The 24449-nt window shown below is 43.7% G+C and overlaps 1 long non-coding RNA gene across 1 annotated transcript in view; it reads right to left on the bottom strand.

Annotated features, from left to right (window-relative positions):
• Positions 1-7905: 7905 nt before the first annotated feature.
• LOC104149862 (uncharacterized) overlaps positions 7906-24449 on the bottom strand; it is a 257799-nt gene continuing 241255 nt past the window's right edge. Inside the window, exons 4-6 of the long non-coding RNA XR_695406.2 lie at positions 15082-15215; positions 11225-11416; positions 7906-7991 (exon numbers count right to left, since the gene is read on the bottom strand). This is a non-coding gene — a long non-coding RNA (uncharacterized lncRNA). The remainder of the gene's footprint in view (positions 7992-11224; positions 11417-15081; positions 15216-24449) is intronic.

The raw sequence follows: 24449 nt of genomic DNA, 5'->3' as shown, positions 1-24449 counted from the left end.
CTCTGCATATAACACATGGGCTTAAAAGACTTGAGAAACATGTCTATCCAACAAGTACCATACACAGAAGCTCACTGGAATGAGTCCAAGCCTGACGCCACAAAGACTTGATGGCTTGAAATATTTCAATTTCTCCCACCAAATAAAAATGGGATTGCAGGGTGTGTGGTATGCAGTAGCAGGTAGTAAAAGGTGTTAAAGAGTGACACAGCAGTGACAAAGTAGCAGTATGAGGCCTCGGTATGAAGAACCTCCAAAAATACCCATGAGATTTGACATTCTCTTATAGGCTCCTGAAACCTACCCAGCCTGCTCAGAGCAGCCAACTCTCCAGCAGAAGACAGCCGGGAAGCTATAACTAGCTGACACACTTTCATGCTCAGTGCTGAAGAATTGCCATCCTGTCCCACTCCTCCCTAGGCCACTACTTGTAGCCTACTGCCTGCTTTGCTTCACAGGAGGGATGTTCCTGACTACCGGAGCAAGCTAGGCTGAACGAGAAAGCATCTAGGAAACACTGGGGCTAGGACAGCATCTGTCTTTGTAACACAAATAAACAGGAGAAATCTTTAGTTTCCCATTGCACGGACTGTACAGGATGCAGGTGGACAGGAACATGCCGGGACTGAAAAGTAACAAGGCACTCCTTTTTTTCTACAGTGTGGACACAATAAACCCAGTCATATTGCTGGCTTAGCAATGTTACGCAAAGATCACTTTGTGAGGGAGTCACTGGAGCTCATGAATGAACTCACAAAAGGTTTTCTTTTCCTTTCTTTCTACTACCTTGAGAAAATCTGGGAAGCCCTGTCACTTCTCAGGAGAACAAAATCCTTCTCTCCAGGCTGGCCCCACAACATCAAAAAAACAAACAAACTAGGAAGCCCAAAGGGTATGAGAGAATGGCAAATATATTTCGTAGATCTCTCTGCTACTGCTTTCATCTCTCTTTTTTTTTTTTTTTTTCCAGAGGCATCAGTCTCTTTCCAGATGCAGGAAACGTTCATGGACATCTTGTAGGTAGGACAACTTAGCAGCGTAACTCCAGTAGCCAGCCAGGAAGCGTGATGTTCTGTTCACACCATGCCAATCCTTTTGTCACCTGTTAAAATTCAGTCTTATCTCCACTCCAGAACATTAAGATCATCTGCCTATACATGACACTGACAGCTATTACGTGGCACTTTGCAGCTGTGTCCCAGGTACCAATTAGTCTACTGTTGGACAGCTACAAGAAATTCATTCTTCCCATTAATCACGCAAATCTTTCCTCCCCTATCCTCCTCTCATTCATTTAGGTGAATGACAACTGTTCGGATACACAGGTAAGAAACCCCCACAAATAAATCACAATTAATGGAACTCAAATCAGCACCATTAGCAACTAAAAACACTAGCCTTACAGATACAGGGCTTCACATGAGCAGCAAGAGGTCCGGGAGAACCTTCAGCCATCTCTTGTTGAACCTGGAACTCTGTGGTGACTGATGCTTGCTGAAGGATGCAGCTCGGTCCCCAAAATGTTTATAACTTACCTAGACTAGAGACAAAAGTAAATCTCCCAAACTCCACTTTGCAGCAGGGAATAGAGACAGCGTTTCAGAGAAATTCATCAAGATTATATGAATATGTGGCAGATAACAGAGGCATGTCTAGATCAGATCAAAGTCACACTGCTTAAACCTCAAACGTCAAACGTAGCGCCATCCTGGCAACGTCGTTCTGAACAACCTCATGGATTAGCCGCACTGAGAGTGTTGACGGTTTCACACTTTGAGCAAAGGTTATGAGTGCATCTTCCCTTCCTCTCACTTCAAGGGATACATGAGGGAGTACTGGTTCACAGACCTGAAATGAATATCTGGCCTAAACACCTGTGTCCTCTCCTACCTAAAGGCTATCTTAGCTTTCTAGCTTTTCATATTTGCCTAGAACGCTATCCTTAGCCCTTGCCCGTTGCCTCTCTGCAGCCAGCCCTTTCCTCTCCCAAGGGGGTGAGCTTTGCCTTCACATGGTCCACTGTGAGGAACTGCCTCCAAGGCTACCAGCCCTCCATTTCTACCCTATCCGGTGCATGCTGGAGAAACAGAGCCCTGCCTGCAGCCTTTCCAAGGAAGCAGACAGGCTCATGGGAATAAATGCCAAGAGGCAGGCAAGAAGTGATCGGCATGAAGGAAACAATCACTTCTGATTGCCAATATCTAATCTGGCTTCTACAGAAAAGAAAGACGACTTTTTATCGCTGAGCACAATACAGCAGCTTAGATCCGGAGCATATAAATAGCGCTGTGTATACCACTGCTGCCTCAGTAGTAAATTCCCTTCAGCACCTGACTTATGTGAATTACCTGGCTGAGATAAACTTCACTAATGTAATGGCTTCTGGGGACAGTTCATACTTTCCTTTAGTCTCCTAAACTGCTGTTACTTTCCCATGCTGGGCTGCATTGTGAGGGCAATCACTTGATCTGCTGCAGTTAAGGATGTCTCACCATTTCCATTATAAGCCTCTTCAGAAAGATGCTGCAGGCTCCAATCTAGCATCAAAGTCAGGGGAGGAAAGCAAAGGTTTGACCACGTTTTAAAAAGACCGTCTTTCACCATTTCTCTAAGTAAGAATCAAAACAAAATACAGTCCCTATTTGGAGCACTTTGCTCCAATTCTATTATACAAAACCGCTATTATTTTCCTCTGCATCTTTGCAGACCTCTGAAAAATAAAAGCCAGCTCCTCTGCTTAGACAAAAAAGGATGTTAAAATAATAACAGTCATATACTGGAATTTAAATGACTCAATTTTTCCCTGAGAATCCTCCTCCTATGGATATCAATACCTGGCTGGAAAACAAGAGTGTGTGTGTGGATGCTGAGCTTTCACATCTATACGCCCTCTTTCTTGCAGCAAAGCAACATTTCCCACTCAAGAGGTAAAACTGAAAGGTTTACCGGGAAGCAAAGCAGCCCCAAGGGTTCTCACCTTCTCTACCCTGTCAGCAGCTTGCCCCTTTCCTGCTCCTGCTGCTGTTCACACCTCTGCCAGCTCTGCTCATGTGAGTGCCTGTGGGGGCTGTTCTAAAGCACCTCTGGGAAGTAATCCACGTTACAAACCAAAGAGACAAGAAAACCTCCGGAAATGTCCGGAGCGGAGAGTAACACTAACTCCCAAAAAGCCTGTGGCCTAATGGGTAGTGCATTCACCTGTCTTTTGGCCAAGCTTGCTTTCTTTGCTTCTGAATAGAAATCTCATCTTTGAAACTAGGGAGCCTCCCCGATGTAGGCTTTAATTAAACTACTGGAAGAGGTTCCAATCCCTGCAAATCAGTATTTTCTAACAAAAAACATCCCCCGCTTTGCAATTAACAGGGGTGCTGAGTTGCACTATTGCCTATTAACAGGACATTTGGATTTATTGCATTTTATAGTATGCCAGTGACATCAGTGCTTAAGCTATGGGCCTGAACATCTTTGGCTCTGTGCAAACTCCACAGATGCCTCATATTTCATCTAAATGTCTCCCAAGTTTCTGAACTTCCTGCTCCTGTGTATGTCAAAACACGCCCCAGCTTAGCACCCAAAGCTTAGTTCACTGCTTGGCCTAAAGGAATCACCCAGGCAGACCACAGCCTCTCTCTCCTGAAGGACACTTACCACACAGCACTAGATCGGGCTCCCCACAAAACGGAGTAGCAGCAAATCCTGGATTTGTAAGTGGGGATAGCAGATACTTCCTAGTGACTAGTGAACGTAAAATGCATGCATTACTGTGGAAACTAGAGTCTGGATCTTCCAACCCATGTGTCACCTGGCTCTGGCTTCAAACTTGCACTGAAAATCAGCGAAATCCCACACAGGAGAGCTACAGCTACAGTAGGAAAGGTAGCTCTTCCTACCTACAGATCAAGCACAAGGTCCCATGCTCTGCTACTACTGGAGAGATGGCAAGGAACTGCAATTGTGATTACTACAGATACCTAGTGCTCTCTGGCTCAGAAATATTTTTTCCCTTCCAGGCACAGATGCCTGAGATTAGTTTCTCTTGCTGCTTTTCATAGCCTGTTCCATATGTTAGGAACAGTCATAACTCACTAGTAATTCCTGCAAGTCATAGAGCAGGAGCTGCTTTGCAAGACTGTAGTCTTGCAGGAGGAAAGCTAGGGAAAAGACCCAAGTAGCACTCGCTACATTAAGATCAGGTGACGTGAAACTGAACTTTGTGCCTCCCAATAATTTCATCCGTTCCTTTCTATTTCACAATCTGCAGATCAGACTTCAAATGTCAATCTCCACTGTAGCATGCTCTCATTTTTCCCCCTCTCAGATACAAAATACGAAATCATATAAAGCCTTACCTAAAGGTCTTGTCTTACTCTGTTTCTATTATTAAGCACTTATTCCAGAGCTTAGTCTTAAAGAAGAATTGCATTAACAGTCAGAAGTTGGCGAACTACAGCCACCTTCATCATCCCAGGGCTGGACAGGCACTTTGGAAGATCGCAGGGTGCAGTGCAGACAGGTTTGACTCCAGGACCACAGGAGAGACGGACCTGCGACTCTCAGCTAGACCTTCACAGCATGTTTGGCCCACGTACTACCTCTGAAACACTGACACTGGTGATTCCACTGCCCCAAAAACCAGCCTGAATGTAGCCCTCAGACAAAGATTGAACACCCACCAACAAAGGAACCACCTTTGGCACTGGTTTAAGCAGAACACTTTTGAGTTTGCACCGAAAGGATCATGAGTGACCACAGGTGTAAGCTGCTATTTACTGTCTCTCAAGCCTGAGGGTTCAGATGCGTTGTCCTCCAAGCTGCAGAACAGACAGGAACGGGCACTGCCCTAGGAGGACATGTTCCCTCCCTGCCTTGCATCAGGAGGGCTTACAAGCACAATCAGGGTGCAGATGCAGCAGCACTTTACAACATGGTTAATGAACTCAAAGTCAGGTAGAAACATAGGCTGTTTTTAACAGCTTGTATAAACTCCAGCAATCATGATGTGATCCCAATTGTGAGAGGACAGTTCGCATCAGATCTTAACTTGGGGCTACGGAGGCTGACTCAGCTCTGCTGCCATCTCTACCTATCCCCACAGCAGAGGAAGAGCTGCCCAAGAGTAGCTAATTTTCCTCTGCAGATAGACTGACAAGAGAGGTACCATGTAAGTATGGTGTTGGGGGCTCTCTTACTAACAAAATTTCTCCACGAGTATATAATTAACCAGAGGGCAGCAATGCTAATATCTCAGTGATACAGCAAACGACCCCTTCAGGCAGGCTTTCCAGTCCATTCAAATGCCTATCCTCTCCTTATCACAGTGTGCCTTGGCATTTTCCAGTTGACCACTTAATGGATGATCTGTCACTTACGGCTTTCACCCTCTCCCTAGTCACATATGTTCAGCATCGCATACGCGCATCTGTGGCGCAGCACTTTAGAAATATAGATGTTATAAATGGGGCACACTGCTCCATAACAGGAACGCAGAGTTGACAGTTTACAGGTTGAAGAGCATCACTTCCGTCTATCAGAACTATTTACTAGGATGATTCCAGGGAATCATCCTGGGAACATGCAAGACTTCCAAGCGCAGCCAACCCTCATCCCATACATAAACAGGACACTTAAAGTGTCCAGGATATGCAGCAGCACAAGGAAATCTTAAGGTAATATTATGCACGTGTGTTAGGCTCGCCACACATCCCAGCATGACTCTTCACTAACGCATCGGGTTTTTTCAAAACTATCGGGTTTTTCAGAAACCTGTGAAATACTGATAAATAGATATTACTATTTTCTAGCCACCACAGAGCTTGTCAAAATTTAACCAAGAAAACACAGTACACGATATTTGGAATATCTTGAATAATTTCAAGCAAAATTCATTAAATAACGAATCTATCGGTGTCCTTCATACAGCCTCCTGCTTGTTGCTGTTACAAAGGTTTAAATAGGACCTAACCAGGTCCTAGGTGTTAGGGGAAATTTCATATCTTGGCTTTAAAGCCTAACTGACAGAGACACAGTCCCTTCTTATCTTCCTTCAAAGATTCTTTCTCAGTCTTTACGCAGCATGTCTTAGCTAAGCACTTTGAAGCTGAGGAGAATGGCATCATCTCTGTTCTTTCAAATATCTAACGCCCTTTCTGCCAATGATCAGTCCAAAGCCTCCACCACTCATAGCACTGCAGCCCTAGGGAACAGGTTTCCTCATCCGCAAGTGAAGAGTGATCTGCACCTTAATCTCAAGTAATAAAGGCACTGCGATCCACCAAAAAAAAAAAAAAAAAAAAAAAAAGCTTTTCCTTGGATATCCAGAAAGGTCTGAGATTACAAGAAACTATTGATTTGTTTTTGTCCTTGACTACAGTGTTCTCTCCACTCCCTTTGTGATCTGGCCATGTTGGACCAAGAGTCACAGAGTTATTTAGACACATGGACAGTTTCCATTTAGGAGGAAAGAGGTGTGTAAACACCTGCTGAATGTCTTTGTGACTCTGAACCCTGATCTCCCCCAGCTTCAGCCCCCATCCATGCTTGAGGGTTTTTGCACAAGAGGACAGGACTGCTTTGAAGGCCAATACTACAGTTAAGAGTTGCAGAACTGCCCTTCCCACTCCCTTTGGTGGACTTCCAACACAATGCACAACCATCTAGCAGATGAGCAGCACTGCCCCAAATTTATGTCTTTATTGTCTTCCAAGGACATGTGCAGTGGTAGCAAACTGGTTTATATACTTTTTTCACCCTTTCTCTACAGATAGCCAGCAGTGGAAAAAGCTATAAAAAATAATAGCTGTCTTGCTCAGTGAGTTATTTTTCAAAGCATTTAAACAATCAATCAAACCCTAGCCTTATTTTACTATACTGAAATATAAAGACTAAGGAGCTACACAAATCAAAGAATCACTTTTCATTCCCTCATTGCTATGCAATCCATTTGTGTCCCAAAGTGATTTCCATCTTTTCTTTCTTCTGGTTAAAGAATAAAGAAATAATTCTTTTTGTGCTTTCTAGAATCATAGGTAACATTAAATATTGAACTGCAGGGACTGATTCTCAGTTAAAAGCAAACATAGCTGCTCAGTGCTCCAAACAGCATAAATAACGTCAAAGATGGATTTAGTATGAATTTGGTGTAGAGTCTTGCACTATGTGCCATGTTAAACACTGCTGGTTTCAATTTATTCCTCACCTCAGGGTAAGTCCCAACCCTAGATTAATGCCATTTGATAAGACAATGCAATTTTATACGAGATATTTTGTGCTGCCACAGAAAATATTTGATGAGTACCATATAAGTAGAGTAAATCGCTGAAATCATAAAACAGCCTACTGCACATGCCAAAGTAACTACAAATATTTTTAGAAATCAAAACATCAAACAAAATCTGAGAGAGCAATTCATATATATATATATATATATTTTTTTTTTAATCAAGAACACCCATTCCTGCATACATGCCAACATCAGGGAGCTGAGTATAGGGGGTAGGATGCATATCTACCGAGCTGTATATGCATTCTAAGTTTATAAAGAGGATAACAAAATATTTTACTGTGTATTGCTGCTTACTTGCCTGTATAATGGATGGAAAGCAAACGTTGTCTTTGACAAGGTAACTGGCCTAGTGAGTAAGGGAGGAAAGCAGTAGAGATGAATTACTTCGACTTCCGTACAGCTTTTGATGCTGTCCCATGTGACACTCTCACAAGCAAGTGAAGGAAATATGCTCCACACACAAATACTGTCAAGCAGATGCAGAAGTCATTGAAAAATCACTCTCAGATTGCATACCTGTATTTTGCTCTCAGATGGGACAGACAACAGAAGGCTCTTCCTTGGGCTTTTCCAAGCCTCCTAAGGGAAGGAAAAGAAAAACCTTCCCCATTCCTTACTCTTCTATGACATCTGCTCATGGCCACTGCTGGAGGGAAGGCAGTGGGCTAGATCTCTGGTCACTATTATGTTATGCTGGTCTTCTGGCCTTCTGAAAGAACAGTGAAAGCACCTTTGAGAAACTGTTTTCCCTGAGGCAGGAAGAGTGCAAACCCTGAGTGCTAGCCCTTTTTTTGGTGGGGGGGAAACAAGAAAGGGAAACTCCTGTCTGCATATAGTGAAGACAGGATTTTACTTTCTTTAAATAACTCTTCATGCTAGAATCCACCTGCTGTTGCCTGAAACTGAGTAGAAGAAAACAATCCATAAGAAGAAGGACCTGATCTCTGAAGCCCTTCCCTGGCCTAAATCCAGGGCTGAAGACAAGAGGCACAGAGTTTGTACCAGTATGATGAGTGCTCAGTCCCGTATTTCACATACCTAGCAAGGGACAGAAAACTGTGAAACCCTGCCAGGAGGGAAGAGCAACATAAAAATGGATGTAAAGCATTACACTCATCTGGCTGGTGAAAGCAAGGAGAAGCAAATCCCCTGCTAGGTTAAGCAGTTCCTCCATAAATATTAAAATTAGTCTCTCTCCAAGACCTTTATTATTCATCTCTTGAAATTAAGCAGGATAAGAAACGTTGTCACAATGTCTACTGCTAACTGCTAACGGAGCTAATGTAACTCCTTTCAGTATACCAGAAGAACCCTTCCCAAATGCCCTGCTCTACACTCCTAGGGTAGTACCATATCTCACCAGTGCCCTGGGCAGTCGCTGTTAGACTGCCTCACATTTCCTAGCTTTCTAGCTTTTCATACGCCCTTCCCTGCCCCCAGTAACTAAGACAGCCTCTGCTTCCTCAAATGAACCTGTAATCCAATGGTAGTAGCCTCAGACTATCAGTTCAGCATGGAAATGAACACTGATTTGTCTGAAATACGCCTTGATTTCACCTCAGTATTTATGTAGACAACATATTTATCAAGGATTACGGCACAGGCTAAGCAGAACTAGAGTAAATTGTGATCTCCCTTATCCACACGTTGAGGTCATTCACCTTGCCTTTGACTGGAAGAGGAAATGACCCACTGGAATGCTGCCTCCCAACATCCCAGGACACAGCTGGACACTGGAGGGAGCACCATCAATGCCTTACCACATAAGCTTACAGATGCTTTCTAGTCCTACCCATAAAGACAGGGGAAAGGAAGGAAAAACAAAGAGGCAACTCAGACAAAGATTTAGACCAAATTGAGGGGCCCATTTGCACCAGTGCTCTCTGATAAGTCCTGCATGGCAGGTTGCAAAAGGCACTCAGCATCTCCCTCTTGGTCTTCAAAAATCACTGGAAAAGCAGCTCTTGCCCACGCCCTCTGAGCTGTCCTATCTAAGCACTTCCCACCTCAGCCTAAAGCAGATCCAAAACCAAAATTTCTCTTTAAAGGTACCGTAAGAAGCCTTTTAGGCTGCAGATCTTATGGGTTATCACTGGCCTATTCAGCATCCTAGCTCCAGGGCTTCAGCCACATGGTTCCCTGCAGCTCTTCCTTTTGGCTGGCCATCGCTGACTCCTGCTCAGCATGCAAGCTCATGTGCTTGCCTCACTCAGTGCTGCCTAACTCTCCCACACATTGGACGGGGAGCTCGGACGCTCAATGCACTCTGGACTTCATGGTGGCACCAATACGCTTTACTGACTATAATCCTTAATCTCTCAGAGTCAGCCCCCACCTCCTCCCCAGACTGGAAAAAACAATGCCGTCTGTGCCATCTCTCTACATCACTTCCTGATTGGGATAGATGATGCCTGTGTGGTGCTGAGTTCAGTCACTAGACCTGAAGATTACAAGCTAAATTTCCTAGTTAGAAGTGCAAACTAACAGGTTTGCAAGCACAGACTTATTTTCCTCATTCAATTCCTGAAGTTTATCTGGTATTATGTTTTCTGAAGGTTAATAGCACCCAGCTCTCAAATTCTTGCTTCAGCCTATCTGGCTTCCTGCATGGAGAGCAAGGTGTTTATGTTTTCTGCGTTGGCAAGAACTGAGTAGGTGGACAATAAACACTGTAGCATTGTGTGCTGCTCCTGATAACGTTATCTCCAAAGATTTTAATAATCCACATCATTACAGAGAAGTTAGCCTCTTGTCTAGGTAAGCACAACAGCTGTTTGCCCTGCTAGGGACTGCAATCATTTGCACATTAATTGATAAAAGTTTAAGGCTTTCCTGGACTATTTTGGTCATACTGGTATAATGATTCTGTTTGTTCAAGCTCCTTATTTCTAATTTATTTCTGGTTTTGTTGTTGAAGGGGACAGCCACTCGAGTGTCAGCTACTAGCAGCAGAAATGCTGTTTTCACTTGGTAAACGATATATAGAAAGACATGGATTTGTTTGCAATGGGCAAGGACTAATGCTATAAACCCCATTCCATTTGCAAAGCTGGGAGAGTGTGCCTCAATATCTGCCCTCAAAGAAGCAGAGAGGAGAAACATATTTGCTCTGCATTTTGAAACCATCTCTCTGCCTGGTATGAATCAAGGGTCTCCACTTGCTTGCTACAAAGCAAGGTACGGATTAGAGCAACCCATAGGACTTGACAGGGACAACTGCAAACAGCTCATGAGTCCTTGCAAGGACTATCTCAGAGGTTTCACTGGCCCTGCCAGCTTTCTTCTTAAGCAGGGAAAGACATTCCTCGTGCTTGAATGACAGACATCAACTGCAGGACAAACAATATGGGGCAGCTGCCCTCCTTACTCCTCTTCTGTTCTACTTAATCGTCTCCTCTGGCTTTGACTGTCTCTTGACATGTCCCCTTCCCATTCCTTTGTTCTCTCAGTTACTTTTTCACCTGGCACATGCCAGAATTCCCCCTCAACCCCATCCTGGACTTCGCTAATTTGATCACCTGCCTGCTCTTCTCAAAAACCTCTCATCTCCTCTTCCATTACATTCACAGTCTCCCACTCAGAAAAATATACCATCATCAGCTCCATAACCTAACTTGCTGTAAATAAGTGAATGTTCAAAGATATTTCCCTCACATTCCTTCACGTTCATCTTCTCTCCCATAACCTTCCCTCGGCTCAGAAAGAACTCTTCCTTTTTCTCAGGTGAAGCTTTCCACTGCCTTTGTCCAGAATTTTTCAAAATTGCTTAGGGCATGGGGCGGGGTGGTTATTTTTCCTCCCATGTAAGATGTTGCCTCAAATGAATGAAATTGTCATTTTCTTTTCACCTTTTATTTGTTCATAGAAAACACGGAAATTCTTGAGAAAAGCTGAAATACCAGAATACTTACCTTGATTACTGAGCTGCTAATTTGGACTTACCAGAAAAGTGCCTCATGGGAGTTGTAGCTGAAGGGCATGGTGCTGCCGTTCTTCTCCATGGACTGAAGGAAAAAAATCTTCCATTTTCCATGATGTAGCAAACCTTTAGGGAAAGGCCAACTTTTCCAAACACTGTGCTGTTCTCCCTTAAATTCATACAGCTGTAGACCACCTAGGATATCACTTGGAAGACTGCCAGAACAAAAAAGAAGACGTGTAAGAGCATGGTATTTCACCTCTCTGATTCATATGATGGCATATCTTTCTCCTGGGGAAACCAAAAAGATAGTTAGGAGCTGAATTAGTTGAGCAGACCAAGTTCAATTATTTAGTTAGGAATTTACCATAGTTTGGAACAAATATTCCTCTTAATAAAGCACTGTATCTCCCCCCACCCAATCCTTCCCGCCACACAACAAATTTCTGAGAGAAGATGCAGCAGCAAAAAAGTGTAGGTTTAATTTTAATATGCACAGGAGATCAATTAATGTATTTCATATGCAAATAGGACTGCAGTGACCCTGATTCAGAATGCTTGTTATTTCTGGTGTTGGCATATGGTTCTCTCTAACAGCAGGCATAATGATTGCAATAAATTGGCTCCTAATGCCATGTAATGAACTCTGATTTGTGTTAATTTGGGCAGTACTTAGCAATTTCATGTTAATTTTTTTAATCAGTTTTGTAACACACTGTATGTGAATTCAGCTTCATGTTTAGGTTTTTAGCAATACTAAGAACAAAGCATGGCATTTAAATTCAGTTTTTGTCACAAAACTGTATACCATTAACACAAATACAGACGTGCAGGAAAGACAGACCTCAAAGATACTTTCTCTTGTCCATTAATTAACACACGCTCTACTTTTTTTTTTTAATTTTTAATTCTGCTTTTTGGAGAATATATCATTGCTCACTACAATATTTGCTGAATACCATTGCTCACTATAACAAAAAAACATTAATTTCACCCAATAGGGTTTCATGCAGCAGTGCTTTGAAAGGATAGGATTATAATTTTGGCCCCTGTGCAATTGGGGCCAAATCTGGCCAGCAAAAGCCTTAAACAAAGCACCTAAGGAGTCAATAGGAAGGCTCTCATTGATTTCAATAGGCTTAACATTAGAGAAACAAATCCCAGTTCTGCAAAACATACTCCAATTTTGCCAACAGCTGCTTGCAAGGAATCACCTGGAGTCCCTGCAAAGCTCTTGTAAAGCTCTCTGCAGTATCTGTATCAAAGGCCTCTCCCTACATTAGAAAGAATTGGGAATGCTTTGAGTGAGATGCCTGAGCTTCCTCCCACCTTGTCTGGGGAGGTAGGAAGCTCTGTGTGGGCTCTCAGCACCCCGGTCTCTCATTCATCTGTTCAGGTGCCTGGAGATAAGGACGATGGCAGACATTACAGGATCAAACAGAACGGGACTGTAAGCTGCCTGGGGCAGGAGTATTCTTGTTTGGCACTTGGACAGCATCTTGTACACAGGAGAGGTCTTAGTCCAAAACCGGGGCTCCTTCTAGACAAGTCATGAGTGAAATTAAGTACAGAACTATCTGCCTCTTGGACAACTCGAAAGAAGAACAGGAGAGAATAAACTAGTAATCTCCACTGCTTTCTATACTTGACATCATATTATTTACTACTGAACGTATGTGCTAGATTCTTCTGGAGTCTCTGCACAAGTAGAGCAGGCTTGATTTAACAGCCAATGGGACTTTTCACATGCCTAAGATTAAGCATGACTTTATGTACATTGCCAAGCAGGGATAAAATTACATGCTTCGGTGCTTTTCTGGATTGGTGTAATAGTCAAGATCTAGTGCCCTGGAGTAAGCTTTTCTTGATTTAAATCTAATTTTCAATGTTACCAACACTTTACGTAATAAAATCAGAAAATTACGTTGGACTTAGTTATAATAGAAACTAACATGCAGCTTTAAATTTAAAAAGACTCTTGCCCTACCATGATGAAACCATCCCATTAAAAACCACATCTGCAATTCTAATTGTTTGGATTCCCCTCTTCCGCTACTTCCCTTTCCCTCCTTATGATCAGCTTTCCTAGGATTCACGTGAAGATAACGCATGAGCAACAAGGCAAAGCTCTAATGCTATGCACGAAGCAGTTTGATAATCAGGTCATTTAAAGTTACAGAGTGTGGATTTAGGAGCCTGATTTTAGGCTGTTCTTTGCAAATACTACAGGTATACGCAAACAGTCGTCAAGACGGGTATTTGAAAATTGCAGTGCCTGTCCAAAGTATCTTCCCTCATCACCGTAAAATAGGACTTTATGGCAAGACTGTAACAGGGCAAATCTCTTTCTGTCTAAATAATAGCAGAAAACCGATTAGGAAGGCCATATATAGCTGCTGTAGCCAGTCATTTCGTAACTGTTTTCTCCCAAGGAAGCCTGGATTAGGTAAGTGGCTTGCTTATGCGAATCTTTGAGGACTCATATTCTTAAAGCCGAACCACTCTTCTGTGCTGTTCTTGTTTGCTAAGATGAAGGACAAGGCTGTCCTTTTGGCTGTTAGCTGTTCGTCTCTCTGGCCTAAGACCTCTGTTCACAATAAACTACTGGTGATGGCTTTGCTTCCTCTGAATATTTTTACGGCTTGTTCCTGCCTACTGCCATTTTTTCCACCCTGCTGATGCAGTTTACAACAGCCATCAGGTACCTTGCGTCAGAGCAGCATCAGATGCTTTATGTTCACGTATGGGAAGGCAGGAAGTGTTTTACCAGAGGACTTGCATGAATTATCACTGAGACAAACGAGAGGCAGAAGACTTCCTTTCCACAACAGAATTAAATGATTTCAAGCACTTATGTTCATTCCCATACTTTCCAGCCCTGACATTCTACCTTTCCCCTCACACTGTACAACTCCCTCTCTACCCTTCTTTCCATGGTCAGTAAAAATAGATGGGAAAAGATATTTTAGGCCTCACCCTGCCCTGTAGAAACTGCTGACAAACAGCTGTTGGTGAATAGCGTTTCCATTTGTAACGGAAACTATCTTCAAGCTAAGGGCAAACTTGAACTGAAGAGAAAGGAAAAGCTTTCCACTGGAAAAATACAGAAGGTTTTGTCAGAACAAGCTATCCACCACCCCTTGTCATTCCATGCTTACCCTTCCTCTCCATCATCTGACCCTGGATAGCTCAAGTGAGCTCTCAACACGCTCCAGCATATTCCTCACTGGGAATATGGGTACAATAATAATTTTCCCAGTAGGATGGTGAGAATTGATCTTATACCATGCCCAGCAATCCACAGAGGAAGGATATTATATAAAGCATAAGTGCAGACTTTGCCTTGTTATCATAATCAGCTCTAACCCTTGACATTATCTAACAGAGATATTAACAGCTTGATTTGAAAACCATTTAAGTCCAAGTGGGTTTATTCTTTTACTTCATTCTGCTTTGGATAAGCCATTAAGGCAGATATAACAGTCTGAGATAGCTCAGCAGTTTTAACTTTGTCCCAGGACACCTGTTTATTTTTCTGTGATGACACTGGCATTCAGATATTCTTATTGCTATATCCATTAATGTAGTCATCACTGACATTATGACCAGCAATTATGACTTTCCTTTCGCAAGGCACAGCTACATCTTGATTATACTGGTCATCATCACATCAGAAAAAAAAATCACAACCACAAACATAATGATTTGAAAAGACACAAAAACAAATGACAATTTACCACATAGAAATGATAGAGCAGGAACCCTGCTAAGCATTTTGACATTATTAAGTATATATTGTGCAGACTGTAGATCTCTTGATAACGCTTTACTTTATGCTAAGAGACATGCTGCCAAGGTTAGTGCATTTAAAACTGCTTACATGAAAGGGTGCGTAGTCCACTTCAAATTCCCTTAAGGTAGGATGAAATTGGTTTTAATTTCAATATCCCATATGCTCTTAAGAATGAATGAGACAAGCAAAGAGGTGGTGAAGGTGCAGGAGGTAACACAGGCCTAGAATAGTGAGACAGAGGATAGGCTAAGTACATCACCAGTCTTGCATCCCTTTTAATGTACTTTCAGCCGTCTCTTGTACCTTGATCAAGCCAAGATCAGCCTCAGCTCTAAAGCCGTAAGGACCTTACTGTCTGTGGTACACGTGCAAAAATCTCATTAGCATTAATAGGAAGAAGGTGGTCAAATATACATTGAGACAAACTGACAATCCAAGTTCTCCTTACCTCTTTTTCACTCCACCATGCTTCTGTGCACTGCAGTGCAGAATTCCAACGGGCTAGATACAAGTTTACCATCCTCAATGACATACAGTACTTTCGGCACACCATTTCAGCGTCGGTGTCGTGGATGAACTGTCCGTAAATCCAATATTTATATGCTGCCCTTTTTTTTAAACAATGGATATCTGGATGGATATAGGACAAAGATACATCTCACCCCCCCCCCCCAAGTCTTTGGCAGAAAATTTACTACACTGTATCCTTTAGCAGCAGTGTCAAAGCTGTACTTTATAAGATGGGACACCAAGATACCTTTGACTTCTGACTGAAAAGGAAGGATTTATGTTTCAAACAAGAAGAGGTATACCAGAGGCTAAACAGAGACATCTAAGTGATAGGAAGTGAGGAGTAGATGGAAATGACATTAGGAGATACATCAAGGTCAAGCAACTAATATTATAGCGATGAATAAGTTCAGCAGACCAATTTGTAACTGTCTGTAGAGTCGCTCCTGTTCCTAAGCCAAAGGAGCGTACGCAACACAACAGACAAGACTCACAAAATGTATTACTAATACACAGTGTACCCTCTCTTAAGCCAACGTAATGGTTGTGGCAGCCCAGAGAGTAAAAAGCAATGGCAATACAGCTGCAAGATTTTCGTTGCACATCTCTACCTCACCTACCATGCAGCTATGTTCCAGTGAAGCAGCTCTCCATTCAGTCCTTCACCAAGGCAATGACCCACCCTTCTAGAGAGCTTTCAATTGTGCTCAGCACTACAGTAATACAGTTGCCCAGTCCGATTCAGAAAGGGCTCCTTAGCAAAGCTAGCTAGTGTCTGGCTGAAAATGCGACGTAACTCCTGTGCGGAGCTTCTTTGAAGCTGCTGATTCATTCGAATCCAGGAGCTGCAAAATGAAATTCAACCTCACCACCTTTGAAAAAGACGAAGCTTTCTGTGTGCCCTCTGTGCCTGTCCTGAGCATTCGTAAGAATTCAGAGGAGTTCACTTCATCTGGAAAAGAGCCATGTTAACACTCAATGCTTGTTCCAAACAGCAACCAGAGCCATGCCATAAGGACCATTAAAACCCACATATCATCACTGTCCAGGGATGTGGAAAATTATGACAGAGAACAGGTGGCTGCGTGAACTTTCAGGTTGTGCCTGAAGAGTTAGTTCTCGCTCCTTTTAGGTTCAGAAGTGGCCCCTTGTATTTATACTGTTTGCTCCACTCAGACCTGGCGTTCGTGCAGAAGTTGTTCTTCCTTTTTGCTTCTTAAGTCTCGCTGGGCTTTGATAACCACAGTCACGGGGGTTTAAAAAAGCCCAAGTTATTTCCATGAGTGAATTGAGTGTTTTTCAAAGGCCTTCCTTAAAAGGCAAAGAAAAAGGCTTGCTAAATATTGACCTCATAAAACCACTCTGAAAGCTTTCAGACCTCTTTCAGACTGCTCCTGCCCACCTGCCAATGAAAGCCGCTCCAGTGATTTTCAAGCAAGCACCGGTCCAGTTTCCCCAAACTTTTTGAAAGGAAGAAAAGATAAATAAAAAACAATGCTGAAATCCCTAACTCAGCCTCTGAGCAGGAAAAGCTGCCTATTACCTTCAATGCAATTGGACGGGTAGGTTTTGCCTCTAAAAGCAGTCACGCTCAACAGAAAAAAACAGAGAGAGATAAATAGAGAGGAAAAGAGGCAGAAAGGAAGTAGAAGGGAGGACGAGTCAGGGAGAAGCAGCAAGATAAAGGGGATTAAAACATGTATATGTGCATATATAGACACACACACATACACAAACACATATATAAAAATGGTATTTTCATACTTTTTTTTTTTTTAAATTGGAGGCATGAATGGATAACACCAATTTTTTCCCAAAGACATCTTATTGCCATGAGGAATTTACACCACCATCCACTATTTGCTGGGTGAACGTTTGGGCGTGACTCCACTCCTGCAGGTAGATCCCCAGTAATCTTTTTCCTTCTAAGGACCCCCCCAAAGCCTCTTCCCCATCAAACTCACAAAGTATGTGAGAAATAGGAGTCAGAAACCAAATCTAAGCGTCAGTCTTTGCAGTTTGAGTCTTCTGATTCTGCAGGACTGATAGAGCTTTACCCCCAGGGCTCTCTTCCTCCAGCACCAGGTATGGGGCCCCTTCTGAGATGCTACAAGCTGGTTCTTTCCTGTGCCATAAACTGACTCAAATTCTCACTTTCCTTAAGCACAATCACTCTCCTCACTCCACGTCCCAGGTTTGTGACCAAATGCATAAACAGTATATGCCTCATTACAGGCAGGACCCAGAGGCCCCGTTTCAAAGGTATTCAGGCCTTTAGCTTTCTTTGCTTGCAGAGGGAATTAGGTGCCCAGGCACCCATGGGATTTAGGAGCACAGTTCTCAAAATTCTATCCCTGCTTCACCACTTCCATAGCCCTAAACAGTCCTGGGGATATCCGAGGGGTCAACAAGAGGTTTACTGCACGAGGGAAAGCCACTGGCTGACAACAGGACAGACCCTATTTACATGGCTAGTGCTATACGACTTACACAACCCAGTTTCTTCAAACCAACTCAGCACGCAGAAGACCCAGCACGACCACTCCACCAAGGCCCTCAGTGTGAGAATGAAAAGGGAGCTACGAGGTGCTCAAGCCCTACTGAAAACCTGGCCCTTCACAAGCTAAGCAGACAGGCTCATATTCCAGAATGACGCCAGATAGGCAGTGCATGACCTGCTCTCTAGAGCATCCATTCAGGGAGGTTTGCCTTGCTGAGTTTTGTGGTGCCACCTGAGAGTCAGACCTGAGAAACCAGGCAGCAGGCTCTATAATACAGCTCTATAATGTACAGATGGAAACTTTGAGCCTGGCTCAAGAGCAAAGACGAGCCAAGAGGGCCCAATATTCTGTTCATGCAAATATTGCCAACTCAGAACAGCAGCAGAGCTGGAAAAGAAGCCTAGTGTGTTTTTAAACAAAACAGACCCTCCTCCTGAAGGTCACCCTCCACAAAAGCAGCACAGGCTGAAGAATTTATCTGTTCTGGAGGAAGTAACGACCACTTATCAACCTCCACTAAGCCAATAGGTCACATTTTCCCCCTGAACTTATGGTCTTGGTTGTGAACAAAGCACATCAAATCCTTCTGTTCTTCAATCTCCCTCTGGTGAGCTGCGTGACAGAGGAGAAATTTACGGGGGGAGGCTGTTTTTGCATTGACCTCTGGTGGCGCTGCTTTCTGAATATGAATAATGACAGCATCAGAGGCCATAAGTGAGAGAGAACAATACTCTCATTGCAGTGCTGGGAGAGACATGCGGTGGGTGTGATTACTACCACTTGTTCCCAGTGGCATCGACCCCACAGAAAGGAGACCTGTGTCTGTCCTACCTCTTAGTGCATGGTCTGAATAAGAAGTGAGACTTCAAACTTTCCTGCCCAAGCACGGCTAAGAATATATGCTGTGTTTTTGAGAAGGGGCAGCCATCTTTGAAGTGCAGTAATATCCATCAGTAATACTGCTGTAAGACTCACAGGAATGCCAGGGAGTGCTATGTACCCTCTCTCTGGTTCCTTTTTTTGGTCAGGATGCCCTGCTGACTCAAGTGGGTAAAAAGATCTGAGCCGAAAGCACTGAAACACATGGAAATATAGTTGCGGTGGGAACTCTCCCTCCTGACTCCAGGAGTTCAGTGCAGGCTCCTACATCTGAGTGAGTTACCAGCAGAGCAAGGTCTACAGTGTGACTCTCCCGTAAGAGAGGAATCACCTCCGTGTCTCCACTGACTGTATTAACTGGCACTCCAGTGACTATAAAAGGAGCTGAAGGGAACTTTTTCAGACGCAGACAGCAAAACTACGTGCACCCATGTGCTGTCAGAAGAATCTACCCTTGGTGCAATGCCTCTGTGACATACTTTAACACGTACCTTCTCCTGAAAAGGCCATTCTTCTCAAGAAAGCCTCAATACCATTTCTACTTTTAATTTGCAAGAAAATCAGTGCTGCTACCCAAGTACCGTTATTGGTGCCTTAAACAGACTTAAAGCCAAGATCCTAAACCTACGTCAAAATATCTAGCAACTAAAAAAGCTGTGACTTGAAAAAGCACTCAGCAATTCCTGCCAACGCTGGAGGCAGGGGAAAGCCCTCTGTTGTCCTGTCCATTGTCCCATCATTGTCTGAACTTGCAGCTCTGTGAAGCAGATCTCCAGGGGAAGAAAAGGGATGAAACTATGCCAAAGCAGGACCTACAAGAGGTGGGGAACACAAACTCTAAGATATCTTTGCCTTTCCGGCCTCTTCAACCCTCGGCAGAACATGGCGCAGTCTAAAGGCTGCTCTACATTACAGATAGAGACATTATCTCCTGCTTTTCCTGCACCTTAGTCCTGCTTGAGAACGTTACTGATGTGGGCAAACCAGGCTACAGCTGAGTGTGCTCACTTCAGCCAGCTCAGGCTTCTGCATCATCAAGTAGAATTAGAAGATACCCCAAGGATGCAGCTTGGCCTTTGCTCATAAGCTATCCCACTTGTCTTCCTCCTTTCTATTTTTCAAAGAAGTTGTTAAAGAATTTGGCTCCACACAAGACACCGATTCGATTCTAGCATCAGTTGATCCTCAAGGGAACTATTTTCAACCAAGTAAACTTAGCATGCAGGGTGGAGGGAGCCTGCTGGGAGACATATCCAAACAATGTCTGCTGACAGTCGTTTTCAGCTGTCCTTGCAGCATGTCCCAGCACAAGTATGATAAATAGCTACTGGGTTAGAAGGGGGCAGGTAACAGCATAAACTGGTTTTGGTTCTCCCATCTGTGTTATTTCACCCCCTTCTAGTCCAAGGCAAAGGAAGGACCCTGCCCCTTTTTAAAAATCTACATTATAGATAAAGATGACTTTAATACAGATCTACTGGTTTCCTGTTACTCTTTCTGCCCTCAGTCTGTTCTTTTTCCATATTCTGATTTTCCGTAACAAATGCGATTTTAATAACTACAGTGTACAGTACATAACCTCGCTTCTTATTCCATCACAGCTGGCGGAAGCAAAACATGTTAATTTATCACCGTTCATCCTTGTGACCCTCATGGGCCCAGCAGGAGTTCTTGTTTTAATCAGTCTAGGGCCAACGTCTAAGACTTGGGAGTGAATTATTGCAGTGGTAGACTGAGCAAAGAATATAGTCAAGGTTGAATTACTGCTCTGACTTTGATCCCACCTTTTTTCAGACTTGTTGAGTTTGGGATTCATTGTGGCTGAATTTCCATTTTAGATCATTAAGGCAAGCCTACTTAACTTTAGCATGAGAGCAGGGCCGAGGGGAGAGAAACACCTGCCCATCTTGTGTAGGCAGATGTTCGTAGTCTGCATTTCTCAACTATAGCTGAGTGGTTCCCATTAACACGGGCATACTGGGCCATCCAGATTAACTGCATTTTGTCCAGCATGCTTTCGTTTGTAATGTTTCAAATCTTAAAAGGGTCCAAGGCCAGTGTGAAGAAGCAGTGAAGTTCTCTGAAGTGACAAGTTCCTTAAATTACTCTGCTCTGGGAATGAAGAGACTACAACTACAGGACTTGCTTCTAGAATTTGTCCAGAAAAGTGAACCGTGGTTTGAATACAAGACCTATGATATCATTTGATTTAATCTAAGTTAGCCAATACTGGAAAAAGAAAGGGAGATTCCACAAATTTGAGCCAGGATGGTGACAACAGGAGGGAAACCGCAGGCTGAGAAACCACTGGTAGAATCCCACTACTGAGATCACTGCCTGCTTCGGAGATCAAGCCTTTGCTTCAACATTCAAATGTCCTATTGAATTCAGAGGTTCTTCTTTGTAAAACAGGGATGAATGCTTGTTTGTAACTACTTGCAGGTCCTCCTCTCCTCTGCTTCTTGCACATCTTTTACTCTCTTTCAATGGTTTCAGCCAGACACTTGCTTGAAACATGCCTTCCTTCATGATTCTCAACTCAGTTACTACCCACTACCAGCTAGCCTAAACCAAAAAGGGCGTAATTCAAACAGTTCTCCACTAAAGGAAGAAACAGTATTAGTTTGCTTGGAAGACTCCACTCCACTTTTATCTAACAACAGGGAGGGGCACAGTCACAGCCACTAAAAGGTAAACATTTGCTATCTGCTCTGGCACAATACAACCCAAAACACTGCAATTAACTTTTTTTAAAACATAATATTTCAGACGTTAACATAGCCACAGTACGTTCACGGTCAACTCTTGATGCATGTACAGCTTTTCTGTTCAGTACTTCCCTTCTGTTAAGTTTTCTTTCAGCTTCCTTGTGCTGAACCATGCTTATTTGGACTACCTTCTCATAAATCAAAGTTACACTTATTGGCTTGTTTGTAAGTCAACATTCAAGGTGAAAGTCCTTAATGCTGTTAAAAATACCTATTAGCTGCAGGTACCCAGAGAAGAATGAAAGCATGATACAAACTGGAGAACTTCAACTGTTTGCTTTAACTCAGCGAAATCTGTAAATTGTAAGGAACACAACTTTATTAAAAACAAATAGCTTCTTTTCCTTTTCCTCCTCCTCAGCTCTACCACCCAGCGTACTGCACTGAATACAGCCCATTAACAAGGAGATTCTCCATGAATGTAACATAATTTTGCCATTCAAAACATTAATTACAATTGGCTTTAAAAGACATCAAGAAAAGATTTGCCAGGATCTATTTAGCATCCCTTGTTTATAAAGGAGTGAAAACAGCTTGTCTTTATTACACTCCTTGTTCCTCAGCTATGGGAGGGCACAGCGAGGAGGATAGCTGCTCCTGGCAGCAGACCTTTAAGCCCTCGCCTTGGGCCCTGCAGCTGACAGGAAGCTCCCCCTCCCCAAACACCCAGTGCCCCGTTCTGAGCAACAAACCACAATTAGTTTAAGCTGTCCCTCGTTACCTTGGCTACTTGTGTCTTCAGGTTACCTATAGTGAGCAGGTGACTCTCATGTGAGCCCTGAGGTCCCTCTCAGGGAGAGCTCGAGCTCACCAAAGGGGGCTGAGGGAAAAGGTGCAGCGACCTCCACCTCCTCCTTCCAGTTAGGGTGACAGGGCGACCCCTCTCTCCCCTCGCTGCCTAGCATCTCCAGGGAGGTAGAGACGGCTGCCAGGTAGTTCCCGCTCCAGCACCTCTGGCTACAAGCTTGTTTCTACTGAGGGTGTCCCTGCCGCTCTGGAGCCCCGGGATGACCGCAGCGCGTGAGAAAAAGGCGCAGCAGTAGTTGCAGCTCAGCAGGGCCGCCACCGAAGCGGACGAGCGTTTCGGGGCTACAGGCCCTTCCAGGCCTGAAACCAATGCATCACCTATGCAAATTTTAGCTCTGCCCAGCATCCATATCCAAAAAGTCAAAATATGCGACCAAAGTTTCCCTTCCTCCTCCACCACTGTTTCCGATGTCCCACCTCAGCGCAAAGGAGACACCTGGGAAATGCAGGCTGTGAAGGACTCCAGGACAGCTGGCCTAAAGCTTCTCTCCGCCCTCTACGCAAGTGCAAGCACCTAACCTTGGTTGTTTGCCACTTCCTTACAGCCACCTTCAGTTTCCTACCTGTTCCCAACTGAATCTGTGTGCATCCTTTTGTTATTGCCAGGCAATGTTCAAGACAGCCAATCTTAAAACTCATTTTCCACACTCCAGCCTCTATTTGGAGCAGATGTGTCTGGTCTGTTAGCCCCACACCCACAGAGGTGGGAGGCTGCTGACAGGACACAGAAGGCTCTACTTTCTTTACAGGTGTGGTGATATGCCCACAAGTCTCCCCACCTCCTCCCTTGGTCAGTTGCTCACATCTCTGCAAAGCTGAGGTGTAAATCATTCCTTTCCTGATGGCATTGCTATCAAGAACGTGGGCAGTGAAACTGCACCAAGGTTTACTGGCCCAGAGAAGTCCACGTGCAAGACTATGGACATGGAGGAAAACTTGGGGAAGGACTATGGACATGGAGCCCCTACTCTCTCCTTGCATAAACAGGAGCCCCTACTCTCTCCTTGCATAAACACACAACCGCGCATTGCTATCCCACTGTTTCTGGTCAGGAGATCAGGAGCTGGGTTCTCCAGGGCACCTCATAAATCACCGTCTGTTGCATTTTTGCTCTGGCGTGTTGGGCAACAAATAATGAGAGTTGAGCCACCCTAATTCAGTAATGTTTTAATTGCTGCTTTAATTTAATGCCTGCTTTGTGTAGGCATCAGTGACTCATGGAGGTGAAGGGTCAAGCCAAGTAGCTTTAGGGGAGTTTCTCCTGATTTAACAGAATTAGGAAGTAAAATTACTGATAATTCCCAAGAGCAACATTTAAAATAAAAAAATGTGGTATTGGCAATTTTTAAGGTTGAGGAGACCTCAGAGGGTCTTAGATACTTCTAAGCACCAAACGGTGCCAGTTTTGTCCAATCTAGGCTAGACTGCACCAGCTGGCCCAGGGCCCAGAACCACAAAACCAGTATAGATGCAGAAGGATGGCAGAAGGACGAGCCACTTCTCCACTTCTGTCCACCTAGAAAGAATGGTGACACATGCCACAAGCAGTCTGGGAGCTACTGCAAAGTGATGTTCAAAAAAATAAATCGTCCTGCCCGGAGACGGAAACACGATGTTCAGCTATCATGGTGCACGCTGGGGAACTGCCTCTGCGGGACAGCAGTTTCCTTTCCTCGCAGGTGGTACTCAGGCCACCCACCTCTGGGGGCTCCTGGTTGACAGCTAGTCTCCTTAGGATATAAATGCCACATATTAATCTAAGCATGGGGTTAGTCCTACTAGAGTGCAACCACATGTTGTGACTGCACAGCCTTCTAAGATCATAGAATGATATAAAGTATGAGATCCACCTATCATTTCATAATAGTAGCTTTCATCTGTCTAAAAGATATCGTTTGTGACTAATCTGACATCATTTTCAGACAGAGGTAGCCACAGTATACGCTAAATAGATTAGAATGCTTTTTTCTCCTTCACAATACAGGTTTTT

The sequence above is a fragment of the Struthio camelus genome, chromosome 4 (assembly GCF_040807025.1).
Source record: "Struthio camelus isolate bStrCam1 chromosome 4, bStrCam1.hap1, whole genome shotgun sequence".
NCBI classification, from domain to species: Eukaryota; Metazoa; Chordata; class Aves; order Struthioniformes; family Struthionidae; genus Struthio; species Struthio camelus.
Note: the sequence above shows the minus strand (reverse complement) of the source record. Positions and strands in the feature narration are given on the sequence as shown.